Below are 15,273 nucleotides of genomic sequence, written 5' to 3' on the forward strand. Positions count from 1 at the left end.
TATTCCCCAAATGAATGAGACCATATAATGTTTGTCCTTTTCCAATTGACTTATTTCACTCAGCATAATACCCTCCAGTTCCATCCACGTCAAAACAAATGGTGGGTATTTGTCGTTTCTAATTCCAGCCCCGGTTCTTTTGGAAGATTTTGTTTTAAAGAGTCTATAGTAACTGAGCTCAGAAAAAGCATAAAAGGGACACGGTTGCATGTTTCCTTCCTTCCTTGCCCCCTACCCACCCAGGACTCCCCACCACTCCCAGGACAGGCAATGATTTTGGTTTTATAAAATAACTTTTAGAGTTTTAACCAGACAGAAGCAAATATAAATACAGTTTCTTCCTGTCCAGCTCTCCCTTCTCCTTTTTACACACAAAAAGGCAAGCCCTCCGTACATACTCTTCTGAACCTTGGTCTTTCAATAAATACGCCTTGGAGATTCTCTCCCAGTTTCACAGACAGCATCTGCACTCTTTTTTCCAGCTGTGGAGGACTCTACTGTGTGACATACTCTTCAGTCCCTCCTGACGACTGGGGCGCAGGCGGTGATTCCATGACTCTGCTATTACTAACAGTGTAGCATGTAACCACGTACACCCACTTACTACAGGCACAAGTGTATCTGTGGAATAAATTCCTCAAAGCGAAACTTCCAGGGCAAAGGCTATATTCCAGCTCTATTTTCCAGACCATGCCGACTCACTCTTTGCTGGGCTAGCTGAACTCCACTTTGAGATACATTAAGTTTCACTTAGGGTCATTTATTTTGATGAAGTTCTGTGTGCTTGAACGGGGACTGAGATAAGGACATCTGCCCCCACAGTAGTTTGTCCCATTCCCGCTGGCTAGCACGCTGGTCATACAGAGAGGTGGCTGCTCCCCATGGAGAATGACGTGAAGAGGATCCTGTGTCAACAATTGACAATTGACCTCAGACTGGGCCACAGTGAAACATGAGACACTTCACAGTCATCTTTAAAACTAAAAGAAATCCACTCAGATCATTAGAAAACTTTGGTGCTCTAGGAACTGTCCCATAGAACACAGTTATGATATCAGATTCTAACATCTGCAAAACCTGCCATACAGCTAGTTCTCTACATGGTCCCCTACATGTAGCTCTGGATATCTAATAAATTATTATTATTTTCATTGAAAACTAAGTGTTTCCATGAACATTACGTTCAGTGGTTCACGAAGTGTGGATGCCAGACTCACAGCATCAACATCACCTGGAAACTTGCCAGAAATGCAAATTCTCAGGCCCCACTTCCTGCCTACTGAATCAGAAACTCTGGGGCGGGATCCAGCACTCTGTGTTAATAAGCTCTCCAGGTGATTCACATGCTCCCCAAATCTGAGCTCCACTGCTTTAAAGAAGTAATTGATTTACCACACAAGCAGTATCTCCATCCTTTTAGAAATAATCAGTAACTCCACAAAGAATAAAATGAAAAAAAAAAAAGAAAAGAAAAAAAAAGAATAAAATGAGCCTGGTACGAGAGAGGTGCAGGGGGTTAATTTGAGGAAATACAAGATAAACTATTAAAAGCTCTACTCCTTCATGCTTCTATCTCTTAACCCAGCAGCTTACTGGTTCACAAAGACCCTTACACATGGAGCCGAGACTCTGCCAGGGAACCAGTAACCCATCTAGTCTGAATGGAGTGGTTTTTGGGGGGTGGATTTCCCAGTCAGTATATATGTTATGGAAAGAAGAGAGGATGCAAACTCAAGAAAACTTCAGATAAACGCATTCCTGAAGTTATCGCACACAAATGACCCACAAAACCCCCTTCTCTCTTCCACACATTCAAACCCCAGTGTCCTCTTGCACCAGGAGATACAAAGGACAGAAGCTGCATGCTCTTGGTCTCTGGAGTTAACAATCCATTTCTTACCAGGTCTACATGCCAAACACAGCCACTTCAAAGGCCTAAAAACTGTACTTTACTTACACAAATGGCTTTTCCCCAGTGTGAATCAGAATGTGGCGGCTCAGATGGTAGTCCCTGACAAAGGCTTTGCCACAGCCTTCATGGTCACAAACAAATGGTCTCTAGCAGGAAGGAGAGAAGAAAACATGTCAATCCTCCCCTAGTTAATAACTCTGGTATTATTTAAAGATCTAAAATGTGCAGTAGGCAAAGCCATGGACTCCGCCTTCCGGGATGGCTTCCACTCAGTATTGGGCATCGAGGCTAGATAATGGAGTTTTACAAATGCCAAACTTTCTCACAAAGGCAGTACAGCAGATTTTGTTCTACGAATAGCATAGGAAATAAATAGGTAGCTTTCACAGTAATGGCACTGTTAACCTGCACCTAGCCTAACGACAGGCTTCAGCAGCAACCCCCTTAAAGATTACTTGTCTGCTATTAGCGTGGCCTATGTGCACAGGCCGCCACCACAGTGTGTTTTATCCATTCGAAGCCCAGGGCAGAGGAACGTGCAGGTTCCATCTCATCCTGGACAAGCCCAAGGTCTGTGCTAAGAGAATGCCTGGCACACCTCCGGGAAGATGTTCACAGGTGCCAGAGTAAAGCAGATAGCTCCCAGCCTAACTGCAACCACCACTGGGACCCAGGGGTTGGGAGGAGTCGTCTCCATTCTGAACCTACAGGAAAAGTCAAAAACATCCCCCAAATAACCAGTTTTGTTTATTTAACTATGAAGAACATAACCCCAGGGCAGTCCAGGAGGAAGAAACCAAGACCTCAAATGTCAGTATTAGTAGCAAAGCAAACAGGAAGACAGAAGAGTTGTTTTACTGGGGGAAGATCCACAGAACTTTGCACAGTATCTGTAATTTTGTTTTGTTGTCATTTTAAAGAGAGGGCAGTTTATTGTCTCAGAGAGCAAAGCTGAGGGAGGGGTTTGCAGAGCTACTTCCCTCAGGCCTAAGGACACAATCTATCCTTCCCCTGAGCCATGGCTCTGGGGGTGGCCCACAGAAGGAGGAGGGGCTCTGCTGCCCCAGTCGTTCTCAAGCAGGGATACAAAAATGACCACATGCTTCCCTACTTGGACATACAGGTTTCGGAACCCACAATTTGAGGGACAGAATGGGCAAGAGAAAACACAGGGAGGCAGAACATAATGGATGTTTTGAGCGAAGCCAGTCACTGGGTAAGACTGCCAAGACAGCTGGGTGGCATGGGTGAAGTCAAGGGCAGAAAGGAGCAAAGAAAACAGTCAGGAAGAGGACAGAGCTGGAGGAAATGGCTAACCTTCCAAAGCTGGAGAGGCTAAGGAGGATGGGGGCCATGAGGACACATGAAGGAATGGCCCATAAGTTAGGCAGGTGCTAGGAGCAAAGGCAGGGGTTACAGGTCCCTGGTTTAAGAAATTAAGGGCCTTAAGGGGCACCTGGGTGCCTCAGTTGGTTGAGTATCTGCCTCTTGATTTCAGCCCAGGTCATGATCTCAAGCTCATGAGATCAGGCTCCGTTCTCATCAGAGTCTGCTTGAGATTCTCTCTCCCTCTCCCCACCACACTCTCTGTCTCTCTCGAAAATAAATAAATAAATAAATATGTCTAAGGAAGAAGGAAAGAAGATAGTTTAAACCCCTTCAGATGAGGCAGTGTGAAGCCGGGCTTTGCCAACTGTTGGGAAATTGGGCAGATTCCTTGGCTTTTCTGAGCATCCCTCTCCCCATGGGTCATCTTCCAAAGGCTTCCCTTTGCCTTCAAAATAAAACCCAAACTCCAAACCCTATTTGTACCCTGGCCTACAAATGAGTCCACCAGACTGCTCTGCTTCTGCTTCTCAGACTTGGCCCCATACGGTCTCCAACTCGATCACACTCAATCACACTCAACCACAGGTTCCTTTTGCACTTATTTTTCTGCCCAGACTGTTTTTCCCTCCTGTCTGCATGACTGGATCCTTCCCTTCTCATTCAGGTCAAGAGAGACCTTTCCTGACCATCCTCCAGGAGCTCTCCATTTACTACACTTCTTTGGAATCTGTCCTTATTCCTACATCTCCACTGCCCCTGCACCCATACCTGGACTACTGCATGTGGCTATATGAGTCTTAAGTCCTGGGAAGGGGCACCTGGGTGGGTCAGTAGTTGAGCGTCTGCCTTTGGCTCAGGGCGTGACCCCAGGGTCCTAGGATTGAGTCCCACATCAGGCTCCCCGCAGGGAGCCTGCTTCTCCCTCTGTCTGTGTCTCTGCCTCTCTCTATGTCTCTCATGAAGAAGTAAATAAAATCTTAAAAAAGAAAAAAAAGATCAAAGGGGCAGCAGCGGCTTAGTAAGTCTGGAGCCCAAGACAAGGATGGCTCAATCTTGTAGTCCGTCTACCTCTCCCTAACCGAAGGCAGAGCTGGTTGGCCTCTGGCCCAGGGCGCCAAAGCGGGCCGGGTCCTGCAAAGGCATGTGCGCCCAGTGCCGCCCTCCCGGGGCCTCGCGGACGGTGCCCACTGGGCGGGCCGGCGCGCCCCGCGCCCCGCGTCCCGAGGCTCGGCCGCCCGGTTACCTCCCCCGTGTGCTTGCACAGGTGCGCGTCTAGCTTCCAGGCCTTGTTGTAATTGGCGCTGCAGTCGGGGAACGAGCAGATGAACCTCCTGCTGAGCGCGGAGGGCGGCGGGGCGGGGCTCTCGCCCGCCGCGGTGAAGGCGTCGGCGATGGTCAGGGATGACACGGCCTCCGCGACAGAGGCCCGCGGCTCCAGGGCGCCCGGGGCCGCCGCTCAGCCACGTGCCGAGGCACGTGCGGCGAACGGCTGCGCGCGGCCCCGGAGGACCCGACGCGCGACCCCGCCGCACTTCCGGGAGCGCGACCCCAGGGGGCGGGGCTGGGCGCCGGCGCGCGCGCGGATCGCAGGCCCCGCCCCACGCCGCGGACGCGCATGCTCCGTGAGGCCGCTCGCGGGCCAGCGCCCCTCCCGCGGGCGGGCCTGGCGGCGGGGTCCCTCCGCCCGAGGGAGAGGCTCGGGTCCTACCCGCGCGGCCGAGCAGGAGGCACCGCTGACGCGCAACCTCTCTCGCACCCGCCACCCTCTGCAAAGCACTAACCGTGCATCGTCTGAACTAGCTTGTCCTTACGTTACTGGTTTGTCTTCTTTAGGGGTCTGTTTGGCCGTGTGCTTTCTCCGTGCTTCCTAAACGTAGCCGCACCTCGGAATCACGTGGCGATCTTTCACAGACTCCAAGCCCAGAGCAGATCCCCGACCAGTGAAACCACAGTTTCTGGAGGTAGGAAGTAGGAGTCAGAAGTTTGGGGAACGCTCCAGGGATTGCGAGGTGCAGGAAAGCTTGGGAACCACCGCCCTCGCCGCTCCAAGTGTGGGTTGCGGACCCGCAGCACCACGGGCCTGAGGCGGAGCGATCTCCAGGTGCTGTGATTCTCGGTAAAATTTGAGAAGCGCTGTTCAGAGGCTCGCACGAATACAGGTGTCTCGGTTTAGGAGGAGCACAGGTTTCAAGGATGTTCCTGGGTGAGGGTAACAAAGACAGGATGGATTGTCCGATGTTCCGCCAGGTGTGTGTTTTTCGCATCCTGCCTCCTCCCAAGTCATTAAGCAGGTCTTTGTCAGGGTGATGAACCGGCCCCTGCAGAGAAGTACAAGTTCAAAACCAAGCCAGGGTTTACTGGCCAGCCCTCATCTGGGATCCTCACAGGACTCACTCCTGAGCTCAGCCCCCTCACCTTTACAGTGAGGATGATGACGATAACGCCTGTCTCAGGGTGTCAGGGGAACTGCAGAGGGTGTCTGGAACTTGGGTCCAGCTGTTCCTGTTCTTGTTGCTGCTCTAGCCCCACCCCATGGGACAAATCCACACACAAAGCCCCCCACCCACAACTCCAAGGGTCTTAAATCGTTTCCTTTGTGTCGGCTCTGGCTTTCTCTTCCTCACCCCTACCGCACCCTGGACATGGCCAGGGTACATCATGAATCTCTTTGAGATGTTCCCTTAGCCTCCTGACCCCATACAGTGCACCGTGGTCCTCCTCCTGCCTTCTTCACTTTTCCCTGTCTCTTTAGCCAATTGCTCTTCCCACCTTCTTAGCTCGGTACCCATGTTTTTGGGCTCAGCCCTCTGCTATGATGTATTGTGGTGGGAGAGCCTTCCACTGCACCTAACTTTGTCACCTAACTTTGGATTTCAAGTGTATTAATTGTAGGAGTTTGGGTAAGGTTCTTTGAATCTCTTTTCTCACCTTTCAAGTGGACTGTTAATACCCAGGGTGATAGCCCTTTTTGAAATGAATGAGATTATATGAGTGAATGAGATTATATGAACCAGAAGTTCCATTTATTATATGCCACTCTGCTAGGCCCATTTACCACCAACTTTATCTTCCCAGCAACTCTGAAAAACTAGCTAATAGGATGCAAGCCATGCCTTTTTCCTTCTCTTTCTTTCCTGTGAACACATCCATTGCTTCACCTGTTTTTCCCTGCAGTTTACACCCCAGTGTGTTTTTCTAATGCCCACATTTCCAAATGACAAGTAGATTTTTTTAAAGCTGTACACCAAGCAATCAATCTTACTGCCTCCATGGAGCTATCCCTCTTTCCTTCTCTTGCCCTGTCAACAGTGGTAGAATTCTGTCTCCCACTTGTGAAATCTTAGCACTGTGGTTCTCAACCATGGCTGCACATAAGAGTCACTTTTGAGAATGATGACACCTGGGGCCTACAGTGAAATCAGAATCCCTGATCCTCCTCCTTCCTCTGCCCATCACTGGCCTGGCTGACTTTTATGCCTGTCCCGTCCATTCCCCTTCTCATGCTCTGTCTAGCTTTTCTGTGCTCAGGACCTACACACCTGAAACAGACTCTTATGCGGCTGCCAGCGTCACCTCCCTTAAAACAACTGAGCCTTTATAGATTTAAATGTGCAAGACTGCTAATTGCCAAGCATTTTCAGTTCTCTTGGCTCTTACACCTGCAAACTAGGTAACAGCATTTGGGTGGGAAATGGGAGCCCTGAGCTCAGCCCCGCCCACCATCCCACCAGGCTCGTTCCTACTATAGACAGGACACTCAGCCCAGAACAAGTCCTAGTTCCTCTAGATAAACCTTACCTGATTACTGCAGCCCCCACCCATCTCTTCTGCCTTTGAACTTCTGTAGCCCTTTCCTTCTGTAGCACTGAATGGTAAGTTTTAGAATGTGCTAGGTTATCTTTAACTATTGAGGCATCTAATTTCCTGTTTCCCCATCTTGATTTAATCTCCATAAGGGCAGAGACTGGATCATACTTTGAATCCAGTAGCAAGGTGGCTTGCACACATTATTTGTTAGATAAATGAGCACAGCCACGAACCACTGTGTGAAGCCTTAAAGGTTTTACATGAATGTCTTCATCAAGGAATCTTTCTGTGCAAGGAACATAATCCCACTCTAATCTATGTGAAAAGAGATTTAGGGTAAGCACTCAAGGGAATCTCTGCGTTTGATTGCCTTAAGGCCTCATAGGATCACTGTCATCAGCAGATAGCTTCTCAGTCTGACTGTTGTTACTCAGGTCTGCTGTCCTTGTTTCCTATGTACGTCTGTGCCTGCATGCGTGCACATATTATGTGTCTAGTCATATGTGTGTGTGCATGTGTGCCTGCATGTGCATGTGTTTTTCCTTTCCCCCCCTTCTTTCCCAGGCTTCATGCCCTCACAGTCCCAGGTCTCGGATCATCCTTGTCTCTTTCTCCACTCTTCTCTGCAGATCGGCTCCTTGTAAGAGACTCAAAGTTTCTGGTCCTGTGACGGTGGTTTTCCAAGGGCTTTGGCTCAACCCAATCAGCCCTGACTTTACATAATCTGGCCCCTTAACTCCCCAAGGCTAATGACTCCTGAAAGAGAATATTGGGCCTGCCTGAGGCTCAAGGTGTTTTCCTTGAGCCCAAACAGTTACAGCCTGGAAGGGATAAGACTATGCATTTTGTAGGTCAACCAAAAAGACAGAGTATTCTAATAATGCCTCTATTTCTTTTTTAAAAAAGATTTTATTTATTTATTCATGAGAGACAGAGAGAGAGAGAGAGGCAGAGACACAGGCAGAAGGAGAAGCAGGCTCCATACAGGGAGCTGGACATGGGACTCAATCCCAGGTCTCCAGGATCAGGCCCTGGGCTGAAGGCGGCACTAAACCACTGAGCCACCTGGGCTGCCCTTCTAGCATCCTAATATGCGCTAATATGCCTCTTCTAGCTATAAAATTGCACTTACTAGTCTCAGCTTTTTATCCACTCTTTGCCATGGGACTTCATTCCTCCTATGAAGGGAACTGGAGATATTTTCTCTCTCCCTGATGCTAAGCTCAGCTGTGTGATTTGCATTGGCCTTGTAAGTTGAAAGTGATGGTGTGCTTGTTCCAAGCCTAGGCCTCAAGAGAATTTGTATGTTGCTCTCTTAGGCTTTTGTCATTGCCGCCAGGAGGACATTTCTGCTCTAGCCTATGCTAGGGAGAAGAGAGATGTGAGGAACAAAGCTGAGTCATTCTAGCTGAGCCCAGCATCAATGAGCCTACTATCAGCTGGCCCTCCGCTTATCTACACATCTTGACCATAAGGGGTCGGGAGCCATTATATTGTCCGATGGCTGATTATGCAGTACTTTTGGGGCAATGGCTTAGTTGTACATTCTCTTCACTAGTGCTCTCCCTTAGCCAATAAGCATGCTCCAGGATCTCATCTTTAAAACAAAAACCAAACCAAACCAAACAAAAAATCCTACAAAACTCTTTTATGTCCCTGTGCTTCTCCTCTCCATTGCATGTGTTTCTTTTCGTCCCTTCCCAGCCAAGTTACTGAAAGGAATAGTCTATGCTCTCCTTCCTCTTTGCTTATTCTTGTTCTTGTCATCATTGTCGTCGTCTTCTTCTTCTTCTTCTTCTTCATTCTCAAAATTTTGAGCCTACATAAAAATAGAGTGAATAGTACAGAGAAACCCCATGGATCCATCACCCACCTGCAACAACCATCAATTTGTTGCCTCCATCCCCAGCCTTCCGCATGCTTTTTTTTTTTTTTTTTTTTTGGTAAGGTATTTTTAAGCAGTATCCTACATCATCTCATTTTGAGAATTAGCTCTAACTGCTAATTCTAATCATATAATCATATTTCATTTTATTATAAGACTCAGCAAAATAAACAGTAGATCCTTAAAATCACCTAACACCCACAGGCCCTCAAACGCAGCATATTCAGGGCAGCCAGGGTGGCTCAGCGGTTTAGCGCCACCTTCAGCCCAGGGTGTGATCCTGGAGACCCTGGATCGAGTCCCATGTCATGTCGTGGGGCTCCCTGCGTGGAGCCTGCTTCTCCCTCTGCCTGTGTCTCTGCCTCCTCTCTCTCTATCTCTCATGAATAAATAAATAAAATCTTTAAAGCAAAACAAAACACAGCATATTCAAAACTTCTCCCAGTTGCACCCAAGGAAGGCCCTGATCCTTCTAGTTGCTATAGGGGCCTGTGGTCCTATCAGAAAAGCAGTGTTCAAGGATCAAATTAGGCCACTTCCTAATCATGTGGAGAGAATACTGCTCAGGTCTATCCTCCTCAAAACTCCTCTAGATTTCCCCAGTTCTATTCCTGTTATTCCAGTAAGACTTAGACCTTCTAACACTAACAAATATGGTACTAAAGGAAAAGAGTGTAGATAGTAGGATTAGAAGGGAGAGTCCTCGAGTCAGAAATGCACACTAAGGAACAGTATTGTCAACAGTATTGCCTGGGAGGTCGAGGCTCAAGGGGGTGACTGTGGGGCCAGAGAGGAAGAGGCCAGTAGGAGACATTTAAACGCACAGTTAAAAAGGCAACTCGGTGATGGATGGGCTTTGTAGTTTGGCAAATCTAACATTGAACCTGGCTCTACTATTTACTATTTGACCTTGAGATAATTACTTAATCCCCCTGAACTTTGTGTTATGTGTACAATGGGAATAATATACATATTTGCCACAGGGCTGTTGTGAGAATTATATGAGACAATTCTTGTGTGGTGCTCAGCGCAAGGCTCAGTACATAATTAATCAAAATAGTAGCCTTTATTTTTTTCCCCATTTGCTGCTGACTTACGCCTTTTATTCTCAAGCTAGAGTTGTGGTTGACAGGCACCTGTGATTGCCCCCAACCATCACTACTTCCTGGTATTCATGTCCTTGTGTAATTATCCCTCTCCTCAGGTGTGGACTGGACCTTGTGAGGTGCTTCTAACTCATAGAATAAGACAAAGGGGATGGGACATGATTAGGTTACAAAATATTGGGACTTCCTCATCTTCCTAGCAGACTCCCCTCCTCTTCTTGGCTTGCACGCTTTGATGAAACAAGCTTCTGCTGTGGAGAAGCCCACAGCAAACAGTTGAAGGTGGCCTCTGGCCAACAGCCAAGTAGCAGCTGAGGCCCTCAGTCCAACAGAACTGAATAAGAACTGAATCCTGCCAACAACCACGTGGGCTTAGAAGCATATCCTTCATCAGTTGAATCTTCAGAAGAGGTCCCAACCCTGGCTGACTCCTTTATTGCAGCTGGGGAGAGACCCTGAAGCAGGCAACCTAGTAAAGCTATGCCTAGATTTCTGACCCACAGAAATTTTAAGATAATAAATGTGTGTTGGTTTAATCCATTAGGTTTGGGGGTAATTTGTTATGCAGTATAACCAATACATAGAGTCAGAATCTTTCAAAGATTTTAATTATTTATTTGAAAGAGACAGAGAGGGCAGTCCCGGTGGCACAGCAGTTTAGCGCCGCCTGCAGCTCAGGGCGTGATCCTGGAGACCCTGGATGGAGTCCCACGTCAGGCTCTCTGTATGATGCCTGCTTCTTTCTCTGCCTCTCTCTCTCTCTCTCTGTCTCTATGAATAAATAAATAAAATCTTAAAAAAAAAAGAAAGAAACAGAGAGAGAGAGAGAAGCATAAGTAGAGGATAGGAGCAGAGAGAGAAGAAGAAGACTCCCCACTGAGCAAGGAGCCTAAGATGGGGCTCCATCCCAGGACCCTGAGATCATGATCTGAGCCAAATGCAGACACTTAACCAACTGAGCCACCCAGGCACCCGCAGTCAGAATCTTTCATTACACAAAGTAACTCTAGACCTGGTGGTCCTGAACTCGCACTAAGGGGAGAGCATCTGAACAAAGAGGGTTCTGACAGGAGAGGGGACCCTGACACAGCATCCAGCCATTATACAAGTCTCTCCCTAACCAAGTAAGACAGACAGCCTGACAAGAATCAGTGTGACTGTGGTGATAACTGGACAAAATAGCTCAAATGTGTTCTGCTCTGGAGGACCTTCAACATGTGGTTCCTTTCATCCCAATTTTACTCTTATCTCCAATGTTTACTTCTCTTGGATTGGTCCGGCACAACCAAGGTGGTTAACCATAGCCATTGCCCTTTGAATCAGGTGAGGAACCAGAACATCATCCCTGAAACACGCTTTTAACTTTAAAAAGCAGAACCATGTGCTCTTTCTTCTTTATAGGCATGTGGTAGAAAGAGCTTTGGATTGGGCCCCCATCACTACTCAGTACTTAAGTATGACTTTGGGCAACTCTTCCCAAACTGCTTTACCTCATCTATAAAACAGAGGAGACCTTTCCCTACCACCCTCACAGAGTTGTGGGCATCACGTAGAAACTTGGTAATCAATTAACCTCTCTGTGACCTCAGTTTCTTTACCAGTCAATTTAGGACAGTAGTATCTACCTTATAGGTTGTGAGGATTAAATGAGAAGACTCACATAAAACACATAGCAAAACACATGGTTCAGAGGAATTACTCAGTGACTGTTAGCTCTTGCCACCATTATTACTGTGATCTGTGTGAACACCATGAAGTGCTATATAGCTGTAAACTGTTACTGACACTAGGTTCTCAAATGTTGGCTTAAACAAAAAAATGAATGAATGGCTGAGCACTATTACACTGGCCAAGGTCAGCCCAAAGTGAGGTGGAAGACAATGGTTAGGCCAAATTTCCTCCACTTTGCCTTCAGATTGAGCAAGAGAGATTCCACCCTTTGGTCACATTCTCCCTCTATGGCCCATCTCTCAAAGAGCCTTGAGGAGTCACTGATTATCTAATTGCCCAGTTTAAAGAGGTCCCCCAGGCTGTCACCTATAGCTTTGCCCTTGCTCCCAGCTGTGCCGTGTCAGCAGCTATCTTGCCCTCTCTCAGCACCTGTTCTTTGAATGCTTCCCCAAGACTTCCCCTGGAATCGTCCAGGGCACAGTACTGAGACCCAGTACCTTCCCCTTCTTAGTCATCTACTCACCAGGCAGTTCCAACCCAGCTTTTCAAGTTAGCCTTCCTCTAGCTTCGGTCTGACCACCACATTTTCTTGCAGCTGTAACTATGCCACCAGGGTACCACCACAGGCCTGGACTTAGTTATTTCTTCCCACTTCAAATCCATTTTAGTCTGGCGTGGCCAGATTCTATCTAGAGATCAAGGCCTAATTGCCCTCTAATTACCCAACAAGGGCAGGTGCTAGCATGTACACAGTATCCAGCCATAGCTTGAACACATTCAAGATTTTTGTGTTTGATCATTTCCTTCACCAGCTTTTTCCACTGAGCCACCAGACACGCCCCTGGAAAAGATGAGCAGCCACCTGTTTCTGGATGGAGTTTTGGTTTCCATTAGGGCTAGAATCCATCCCTTCCCCTTCACCTCCACTGCCAGCATTGAGGTCCAGCCCACCATCATCTCACTTGATCACAGAGTGCATCCTGCATCCCAGCTCACTCTCTCTGATCTTTTCTCTGCATGACTGCCCAGGAGTCCTTCCCAAATGCCAGGGATTACAGTGGTGTCCCGTAGCCTTTAGGACAAATCCCAACTCCTTAGTAATATCCTTGCAAGGCTTCAGAGAAGCCGGCATTATCTCCAGCCTTATTCCTTGCCACTTTCAGTCTAGTCACTCTATCCACTCTACCACTCTGTGCTTCCTTCATTCCTCACACCTACCCATCTCATATGTCAGACCTCCCCATAAACTCTTTCCTTGCTTTGTACCATTCTCTCCTTGTTCCCTGCTGTCCCTCAAAACTAGCAAATGTCGGGCAGCCTGGGTGGCTCAGTGGTTTAGCACCGCCTTCAGCCCAGGCCATGATCCTGGAGACCCGGGATCGAGTCCTGTGTTGGGCTCCCTGCATGGAGCCTGCTTCTCCCTCTGCCTGTGTCTCTGCCTCTGTCTTTCTGTCTCTCATGAATAAATAAATACAATCTTTAAAAAAATATATAAAAAACTAGCAAATGTCAACTCATCCATCAGGTGGCACCTTAGGGTCAATGCCTCCAAAGAGCCTGCCAGACCCACTCCAGTTGGCCAAGCAGCCTTGCTCCGTACCTCACAGAACATGGCATGACCCCACTCTCAGCACTGGATGCACTTCACCAAAAATGTTTAATTCATCTTCCTTGGCAGTGTGCCAGTTCTGTTGGGCAGGCTTGGTGGATCTTGTTCACCACTGTAACCCCAGGATCTAGCACAAGGCCTGGCACCTGGTAGGTACCAACAAATATTTCTTGGTCAAATCAATACATTTCCTACCACCACCAAGCAGCAGCAGAAATAACAGTGGAAGTTTTTATGACATTTCACTTGCTCAAACATTTATTGGTCCAAAAAGAATTTCACCTAAGACATGAATTTTTGCCTTGAACAAAAGGTATAACTATTGCTTTCTAGAATGCTGGTGATGTTTTAACTTTCTGTCTTTCTCTCACATGCTTCATGGAGTCCCTGTATCCCAAGAATTGACTTCAAAATACCGTTCCCCCCTTTTCTTCTCAATCACTGAGGTCAGTTTTCGGCCCGTTTCTATAAAACTCTAAATGTACCATCTCATTCACCCTACCCCTATATTTGTGGGCAGACATTGTAATTCCCACTCACCAATAAGGAAGCCCCATGTCCTCAGGACTCTGCATCAGTGGACAGTCTAATGGCCACAGGCCTGCTCATTCGTTGCTGCGGCCCCCACACCATATGATCTCTTCTTGTCCCCATACCTGTGGGTTCTGCGCAGTCGTGTCAAATAGTCCCTTTACTAACAGTGGAGGTGTTTATTTATCACCTACATTTTAGAGTGATGCGTGCACCCTTCCCAAGGCTAGAGAATCATTTATACTTCTTACCCCAGCACAGAGCAGGTGCATGGCAACTTTTAAAATATTCCTTGTGATGTTCATTTACTCAAAAAAGATTTATTAAATCTCCTTGGAAAGTAAGGTTCCAGGGGCTAGAGCGGCCCCATTACAGAGATGGGGAACAACTGAGATAGATGAGCACAGCGTGGGTACTGTGCTCTGTCTAGGGCAAGCACTGGGGCTCTTTCTTGTGTTGTTGCTTTTTTTAAGATTTTATTTATTTATTCATAAGAAACACACAAAGAGAGGCAGAGACTTAGGCAGAGGAATAAGCAGGCTCCTCGCAGGGACCCCGATGCAGGACTCGATCCCCGGACTCCAGGATCATCCCCTGAGTGAAGTAGGATGCTCAACCATTGGGCCACCCAGGGGTTCCTCTCTCTTGTGTTTCTGAACTCAGGATTTTGTGCTTTTATTTTCCCCGCTGTGTGATCATAATTGTCACTTTCCTCAGACTCATTAGGGTATATGAACAGTGACCTCCAGCCCATCTGACCTTCCACAAATGCCACTGCTTCTTCACCCTGGCCATGTGAGTCACATGCAACTCTGATGGCCTCCTTTCTCTTTACATCACTAAGTCTTTCTTCTTGGTCAGAAATTGGCAAAGGGAGGTGTGCCCGGGTGGCTCAGTTGGGAAAGCGTCTGACTTTGCCTTAGGTCATGATCTCAGGGTCCTAGGATTGAGCCCCATGGTGAGCCCCACATTGGGCTCTGTGTTCAGCAGGGAGTCTGCTTTTCTTGCTCCCTCTGCCCCTCCCCCTGCTCACAAACGCACTCTCTCTCATATAAATCATAAAATTTTAAAAAAAAAGAGAAAATGAAAGAAAAGAAAGAAAGAAATTGGCAAAGGGAAATTCTATAATCCAGTTGCTAAAAATGTCAAGCAGGGCCTGTTACACAGCCCTTTCTGAATAGCTGCTACATGATTGGGCTAATTAATGAAAGAAGCGGAATGGAGGACAGATGGATAAATGAAGTTGGCCAACTGGATGCATGTGCTTTACCTGGAAATGCCCTAAATCATAAAGCCCCAAATTCCACAGACAAAGGGTTCCCTCAGGAATAGAAAGATGATATGACAAGGTGTTTTTTTCCCAAAGCAGCCCTCCTAGTGATGATGAGGAAGCCCGGGCTCTCCAGCCAAGACTACTGGGAGG

The 15,273-nt window shown here is 47.6% G+C and overlaps 1 protein-coding gene across 7 annotated transcripts in view; it reads right to left on the bottom strand.

The window, feature by feature from the left end:
- The window catches only part of GTF3A (general transcription factor IIIA), a 22,931-nt gene extending 18,136 nt beyond the window's left edge, over positions 1-4,795 (bottom strand). For 4 of the 7 annotated variants that reach the window (XR_012016264.1, XM_072795680.1, XM_072795678.1 and 1 more), the window contains exons 1-2: positions 4,485-4,791; positions 1,958-2,058 (exon numbers count right to left, since the gene is read on the bottom strand). The gene's annotated coding sequence lies outside the window, so the exon portion shown is untranslated. Of the gene's footprint in view, positions 1-1,957; positions 2,059-4,484 lie in introns of all 7 variants that reach the window. The other 3 variants (XM_072795675.1, XM_072795676.1, XM_072795679.1) reach the window with 3 other exon arrangements.
- Between the last annotated feature and the right edge of the window lie 10,478 nt (positions 4,796-15,273).

The sequence above is a fragment of the Canis lupus genome, chromosome 24 (assembly GCF_048164855.1).
Source record: "Canis lupus baileyi chromosome 24, mCanLup2.hap1, whole genome shotgun sequence".
Classification (NCBI taxonomy): Eukaryota; Metazoa; Chordata; class Mammalia; order Carnivora; family Canidae; genus Canis; species Canis lupus.